Below are 8,464 nucleotides of genomic sequence, written 5' to 3'. Positions count from 1 at the left end.
ACATAGTAGAAAACTTGACTTTCAACCGCTACCAGGAAGGAGTGATCACACTTGCTGGGTCTCAAATCTTAGGGAAACATATGATTATGTTTGACTAAGACCATTTCTGATGATATCCTCTGTACCAGCCAACTGTGGTATTGTGTAGTTTGCACTGTACACTAGGATAAGGATTTTTTTTAAGTACCAGCATTTTTAGATGTACTATTCCTATATTCCTGTAGCCACCCATTTATTCTTCTGATGTATGCATCAGGAGTTTTGCATCCCCCAAAATGTAGCAAGTGTTTTAATCCATTAGTTACAGAATATTATAAACTGCCTTTTCCAATAATAAATCATGTCAACATTGAAAAAATAACATCTAATAAGAGAATTTAGGACATAGCAGCAAATTATTAATAGAACAATTGAGACAAGGGGAAGGATGCACTTATTATAGTCAGGAAAAGATGATTGATGGTAGAGCCCATTTTTTTCATGAAGAATTTACACTCCCCAAAGACCATCTGGAAAGCCTTCTCTGGATGTTTACCTGTGTGTTTTGTGTTTAATAACAGTTCTAGACATCTCTTAATCACATCTGTCAAATGATGTTGGAGATAGACACCTAAACATAATGTCTTCAAGGACAGTCACACATTAGTGACTAAGACCTTCATTCACTCAAAAAAAGGACATGAAAATGTGATGTATACTGATTTTCAACTGCTCTATCTTAAATCTCACAGAACATAGTATCCTTAGGGCATGTATAAATATATGTGTAGGTGTGAAAGTGTATACTTGTGTAAATATTTTTGATTGGTGATATTTCTGATCTTCATCACAAACATTATGCTCTTATGTCATGCAAACATGATGGTGTCAGACTGGCTGTTGTTTCTAAATTGTGTTTCTATGGGGGAGGGGCTGGGAGGAAAAACAATTCCCTTTTATTTGCATTGTTCTTACAGTTCTTTCATTATTCTTGAAGTTCTGCTATAATATACAGAAGTAATGAATTAACCGTAAAATCTCAGCGGCTTAACCTAACAATATTTTCTTCTTGCTCATGAAACAGATCTAGAGCAAAGCTAAAGTTGTGTAGTACCTTGGATTCAGTCACTCAGAGATTTTGGCTGACAGAAGCCCCACTATCTTATAGCTGAACCATCTGGAACACCTGGCTTCTTCCCCACCCATGTGATGGGCAAAGAACGCTCCATAAAAACTTTCACTGGGAATGAAGTGTTTTGCTCTGGAAAAGACATGTAATTCCATTGACCAGAACTACTCATATGGCCTCACCTAACTGCAGAAGGCCTGGGAAGTATAAGAGTACATGAAATAATTGGTGATGTGTCTTTGCCACACTATATTCCAGACCGATATTTGTTGGGCAAGAGAAATTTTAATGAACCAAGTGAAAATTTTAAATACTAAACTCCTATTCCTTCCTTTTTGTTCTAATGAACAGCACATATAAAGCATGATGACATATTGATTTAGAGTCCTAATTCACTTTCCTCCTGATTTTTATGCTGAGGGCACCATTCTTCTTTCAACAGTCCACTAGCTCATGTTGGGTATGGATTATTCAGTTTGCCAGAGAAGTGCTGAGAGCTATAAGGTGACTCTGGTTAGAGAAAGTAAACATACAAAATCCCGCACATACAAAACCAAACCAAACCACTGTTTATGTGGCATGAAGTTAATTTCTAATTGAGAACTTATTGTTTAGGGTTAAAAAAAAGTTAGCCTTTATTTTTGTACCTCTTTGACCCATTCTTCACTTTCTCATTTGTCCTCTATTCCTAATCTCCTTTTAATGAGGAACAAGTTGAGCTAACAGAACCAATTCCTATCTCTAGCTATTTACCATAAACCACTGCTTCTTTAGGGGCGCCTGGGTGGCTCGGTGGGTTAGGCCGCTGCCTTCGGCTCAGGTCATGATCTCAGGGTCCTGGGATCAAGGCCCACATCGGGCTCTCTGCTCAGCAGGGAGCCTGCTTCCTTCTCTCTCTCTCTCTCTGCCTGCCTCTCAGTGTACTTGTGATTTCTCTCTGTCAAATAAATAAATAAAATCTTTAAAAAAAAAAACAAAAAAACAAAAAACCACTGCTTCTTTATTCAATCTTTCCCCATCTGACCCTTTTTAGAATTGGAGCCGATGAAAGCCAAATGAGATGTGGGTGAGCTACAACGCTAATCAGAGATAACCGGCAATGTTTATGTTGTAGAAAAACATTAAGCCTTCTTTTAACACCTTAAAGATTATTCTTTTCATTTAATACCAATGTAAAGAGTAATCCAAAAGGAAGTGCTGGTTTTAATAGCCACAAAATGTCTAGCTATTTAATAAAATTTCACAAACTGGTCTTAAATTACATTCAGGAGCAATTCAAATTACATGCAGAGAAAGACATATTCTCTGGTGGAAAAGCCTGTAGTGAGTCTTATTTATGAGATCAAAGTCATTTTTGCTTCATTAAAATATGAATATATACTTATACAACAATTTAGGAAAAGACTTTGTGGAATATAGGTCTGGATGAATTTCTTGTGTTACCTATTTTTGCAAGTTTTTAAAAACATTGAAATCAGTATTGTGGGTTCTTAGAGATGAACCATCTGTCACATATCAGAATCAACATTTATTGTAGCTTATTAAGAGGAAACGTTGCTAGCAAAAACCATTTAAAGTGTAAAACTGGATATTGAAAACTTTCTTTCCCATAGAGGTCTTTAAGAAACAGATTAGATGTTCATCTGTGAAAATAGTTCTGACTTTTGTAAATAGATAATTATTTCATATGGTAGAATCACTAAAGGTGTGAAATGCATGGGGACAGAAGGAAGGCAGAAGAGCACAAGCACGTGTACGCATGTGTGGGTGTGAGAGAACGAGAGAGAGAGTGCGAGAAAGGAGGGCCTACATTTCTCAGGAGAATTACATTTGTTTGTAGGTAACTGAACTGAATATGAAATTGCTTTTGAAGATAGCCACAAACTAGAATATACATTATAAATTGGAGTTATAAATTAGAAATAATTTGTATTCCAACTTAATATGTTATCACAGTTCAAATATGTCTACCTTGTTAAAAAAAAAATGTCATCATAGGAGTGATAGTATCCAGATTTCGACATAGGTCATTCCCAAGTTTGGTCTCCCTCACAAGAAGATCAACTAGTAATTATCCATAGATAAGACACCATTGTGAAAATCCCAGAAACTGGAGATGAGGCTAAAGGACGCCTTGGACCACAGATACCAGACAGGACCATGTTTGATGGGTAAGAGGAGTGGCTACACTCTGACTGCATTCATTGCCTTCCCCATCCCCTCAACACCCCCACCCCCCACAAGAACAACACTGCATTGCACTGAGATAGCCCCTCTGGATCTAGGTTTCTCCAGTGGAAAAAAAAAGGGGGGGGGCCCAAGATGAACACCCATCTCCCTCAGCATTTTGAGGCACTTTCTAGGAGGTCCACTCAGGTCTCACTTCACAGAAATCACTGAGGAAATCTGCAGGGCTTGACCATTGGAGATCAGATAGAAATAGAGAGGAGGAGTGGGGCTTATAGCACCTGGCACCCAGGTCTTGGCAGATTGCAATTCTCCTCTGAGAGACACTGGAGCAGATGTTCTAGCCAGATGCTCTGTCCATCTGTCGAGCCAAGCTGGTGGCACTGTCTGGCCGAGACATAAGCTCATATGTATGTGGTCAACTAATATTTGACAAGGGAGCCTAGAATACTCAACGAGAAAAGATATTCTCTTTAATAAACAGTGCTTGGAAAACTGGATATTCCCATGTAAAAGGATGAAACTGGACTTTTATCTAACACACTCAAAAGAAATAACTCAAAATGGTTAAAGATTAAATGTAAAATCTCAAACCATAAAATTCCTAGAAGAAAACACAAGGAAAAGCTCCTTGATAATGGTCTTGGCAATGATTTTAAGGATATGATAGTCAAAGCATAAGAAACAAGAGCAAAAATAAATCAGTGGGAATAACTATATCAAAGCAAAATGCCTCTGTATAGTAAAAGAAATGATAATGAAATGAAAAACCAAAGTTTTATCCAAATAATGAAATCAACTATTCATTTCCACATGAGATTATAAACTCTTCACAGGCAGGGAACTTATTATACTTTTGAATTTTTCCATAATATATGTTAAGACATGTAAGTATATAATAAATATTTCTTGTTTAATTAATTATAGTTAATTCAGTCAACATAAAGTCTGACTTTTGCTAAAGGATACTTTTTTCTTTCTTTCTTTCTTTTTTTTTTTTTTTTTTTTTGGAGAGAGAGAGAGAGCAAGCAGGTAGAGGGAGAGGGAGAGAGAATACTAACAAAGCTCCAGGCCCAGCACTGAGTCCAACACGGGGCTCAATCTCAGGACCCTGAGATCATGACCTGGGCCAAAATCAAGTCAGACACTTAACTGACTGAGCTACCCAGGTACCCCCATAAGGACACTATTCAACCTATCAGTGCTTTGGAGGTTTGTTTTCAGAGTAGAGAAAATTCTTTATACAAAGAAGGACTTGGTGACCTTTTCCATGAATGTATTTTACAGGTAGAAGAGTACTCTTTTGTACTTTGAAAAGTATGACTTATTTAATATCAAAATAAATGCTTTGCTCATATAAAAGCTGCAATAAAATATTAGCAATAAAATAATAAAAACATTTTTCTTAGAAGAAAAAGAAAGGAAAAGCCAACACATAGAATGGGAGAAAATATTTATCAGCCATGTATCTGATAAGGGATTAGTATCTGAAATATATAAAGAATTCCTACAACTCAATAGGAAAAATACAAGTAGTCTAATTAAAACATGGGCAAATAATCTGAATAGACGTTTTCCCAAAGAACACATAAAAATGTACAGCAGATACATCAGAAGGTGTTCAACACCACTAATCATCAGGGAAATTCAGATAAAAACTAAATGAGTTAGTGACCGTGCAGCTGGATATCAGAGAGGTCTGGGCAGATCAGCTTTGGAATGGAAAAGGAGTGTGTGGAACAGTTTACTCTGCAACACAGAGCCTAGCAATCTGTAACGTGCAGTCTTCTGAAATCAGAAAAGTAAGGAACTTCAGCTATTTTCAGTAGAAATCTGGAGGTGCATTTTCATTGGTTAAAAAATGACTACATTTGGGGGCACCTGGGTGGCTCAGTGGGTTAAGACGCTGCCTTCGGCTCAGGTCATGATCTCGGGGTCCTGGGATCGAGTCCTGAATTGGGCTCTCTGCTCAGCAGGGAGCATGCTTCCCTCTCTTTCTCTGCCTGCCTCTCTGTCTACCTGTGATCTCTCTCTGTCAAATAAATAAATAAAATCTTAAAAAAAAAATGACTACATTCAAAAGTTTAGAAACCAACCCAGTCTGAGGAGCAGGGGATGGAATAAAAACTGAGGAGCCACCTAAATCTGTTGAGTTATGGCTGGTGTCCAACCCATAAAACATCACATCCTTCAGAATCCATGAAAGAAAGTAGTTCCATCAGAGATCCTAGGAGTTCAACTAAGGAAGATTTTCACAGAAAAAACAGTGGAAGTTGAAACTGTAAGAATATTAGTTCCCCATCACCAAAGGCAAGGGAAGCAAGGGCCAGAATGAACAATTGGGACTTCATCAAGATCAAAAGCTTTTGCACAGCAAAGGAAACAGTCAACAAAACCAAAGACAATGGACAGAATGGGAGATGATATTTGAAAATGACATATCAGATAAAGGACTAGTATCCAAAATCTATAAAGAGCTTAGCAAACTCAACACCCAAAGAACAAGTAATCCAATCAAGAAATGGGCAGAGGGCATGAACAGACATTTCTGCAAGGAAGACATCCAAATGGTCAACAGACACAGAAAAAAGTGCTCCACATCACTCAGCATCAGGGAAATACAAATAAAAACCACAATGAGATACTACCTCACACCAGTCAGAATGGCTAAAATTAACAAGTCAGGAAATGACAGATGCTGGCGAGGATGCAGAGAAAGGGGAACCCTCCTACACTGTTGGTGGGAATGCAAGCTGGTGCAGCCACTCTGGAAAACAGCATGGAGGTGCCTAAAAAATTTGAAAATAGAGCTACCCTATGACCCAGCAATTGCACTACTGGGTATTTACCCTAAAGATACAAATGTAGTGATCTAAAGGGGCACGTGCACCCAAATGTTTATAGCAGCAATGTCCACAATAACCAAATTATGGAAAGAACCTAGATGTCCATCAACAGATGAATGGATCAAGAAGATGTTGTGTATATGTACAATGGAATACTATGCAGCCATCAAAAGAAATGAAATCTTGCCATTTGCGATGACGTGGATGGAACTAAAGAGTATTATGCTTAGTGAAATAAGTCAATTGGAGAAAGGCAACTATCATATGATCCCCTGATATGAGGTGTGGAGACGCAACGTGGGGTGTAGGAAAAGAATAAAGGAAACAAGATGGGATTGGGAGAGAGACAAACCATAAGAGACTCTTAATGTCACAAAACAAACTGAGGGTGGCCGGGGGGAGGTGGGTAGGGAAAGGGTGGTGGGGTTATGGACATTGGGGAGGGTATGTGCTATGGTGAGTGCTGTGAAGTGTGTAAACCTGGAGATTCACAGACCTATACCCCTGGGGCTAATAATACATAATATGTTAACAAAAAAAAAAAAAAAAAAAAGAAAAGAAAAGAAAAAAAAATATTAGTTCCCAACACTACTATAACGCATGATATCCCCCCCAAAAATGGAAAGGTTAAGTCTTTGGGATGCGTCATAAGGGAAACGTCCTTGGTCAGTCAGAGGGAGTTGTAGAAACCAGAATGGAACTACCTGAGGTAAAGAATATACTGGAAATCTCAAGAAGTCTTAAAGTTTACTACAGGACAAAAATCTTTCAAACCATCTCAGTGTACAGAGGTCAGCTGTGAGTTAAAGTTGCTAGTTAAAGTTGTTTGGGGACAATCTTCAGTATCACTTTGTCTAGCCTGTAAGAAAAAAAAAAGGCTTATTTTATTTTATCTTATTTTAAGATGAATTTATTTATTTATTTGATGGAGAGAGAGAGAGTAAGAGAGAGAGAGAGAGAGAACATGTAGGGAGAGCAACAGGCAGAGGGAGAGGGAGAAGCAGACTCCTGGCTGAGAAGGGAACCTGTTGCGAGACTCAATCCCAGGACCCTGGGATCACAACCTGTGGCAAGGTCAGATGCTTAACGGCTGAGCCACTTAGAAGCCCCCAAATTGGCTTATTTTAGAAATTGAAGCCCTAGGGGCACCTGGGTGGCCCAGTTGGTTAAGCCTCTGCCTTCAGCTCAGATCATGATATGACGGTCCTGGGATCGAGTCCCACATCAGACTCTCTGCTGGGTGGGGAGCCTGCTTCCCCCGCTTCTCTGCTTGCCTATCTGCCTGCTTGTGATCTCTCTCTCTTTCTCTCTGTCAAATAAATAAATAAAATCTTATTTTTAAAAAAAAGAAAGAAAAGAAAATGAAGCCCTAGGTCAAAACACAGCTCAATTTTCTGAATAGTTAGAACTTATGTGAATATACTGTGATGTGTGGCCAAGTAAATTCCTCAGAAGAAGGATTATAGTAGATAACTTAACCAATCCAGAGCAGGTTTACAGCATCAAAACCATGACACACAGAGTGCTATTCAAAATCTACTGAGTGAATGGGAGAAGTTTCATGAGGAAGTGACAGTCACCCAGAAGTTGTTGGAGAAGCTCTTAATCTCCTTGTAATGGGGAAGAGAGCATACCTGCCACCCTAGTACAAAACCTCATACCAGAGCAGGACTAGCATCAACACATCCCAAGCTGGTGAAAGCAGTAAATGCCCATCTACTGGATAATGTTGGCACTAACAGTTAAAAGAAGATTCCATCAACAGTTGAATTCTGCAGCACCCCAGCAGAAAAAATGGCAGAAGGGGTTCTACTCATTTTGGATCCAGTTACCTATACAAAAATCTCATCTGATAATGCATTTTCTGAGTCCTCACCTTACTTGATACAAAGAAAAATAATGGACAATTTCATCCCTGCACAGAAAGGAAAACAGAACCTTGAGTTGCCGCAGTCACTGCCAGGAAGAACTCACTGTCCTGTTCAGTATGTTGGAGGCATGCAGCAAATACTTGCTTCTTACCCAAGGGTTGCTATTATTTGGGAACTGGGGTTCTTATAATGGTAGAAGTAATATCACTTTCTATTTAAGTAATATATGTCCCTAAAGATGTTTCAGTGGGCCACATATTAACCTTTCTCAATAACTATGTGAGGGTGAGAAAAGAATGAAACTGTGAGGCTATATTTAAGTAGATGATATTTCTCAGGCATTATGTAATGCTTTTTCTAAAGGACTCTGAAAGAAAAAGTCTACCTTTGTTTTAGACTCTAAGATATATCTTGCTCTGTATTTAATATGAGCAGATTTAATGTAGTACTCC

The 8,464-nt window shown here is 38.5% G+C and overlaps 1 pseudogene across 1 annotated transcript; it reads left to right on the top strand.

Annotated features, from left to right (window-relative positions):
• The first annotated feature begins 3,224 nt into the window (after nt 1-3,224).
• LOC309844976 (golgin-45 pseudogene) lies at nt 3,225-8,084 on the top strand (annotated as a pseudogene). Its single transcript has 2 exons — nt 3,225-3,279; nt 7,491-8,084. The product of its transcript is annotated as a golgin-45 pseudogene (transcript).
• Nucleotides 8,085-8,464: the final 380 nt, after the last annotated feature.

Source organism: Mustela nivalis (assembly GCF_964662115.1).
Source record: "Mustela nivalis genome assembly, chromosome: 12".
NCBI classification, from domain to species: domain Eukaryota; kingdom Metazoa; phylum Chordata; class Mammalia; order Carnivora; family Mustelidae; genus Mustela; species Mustela nivalis.
Note: the sequence above shows the minus strand (reverse complement) of the source record. Positions and strands in the feature narration are given on the sequence as shown.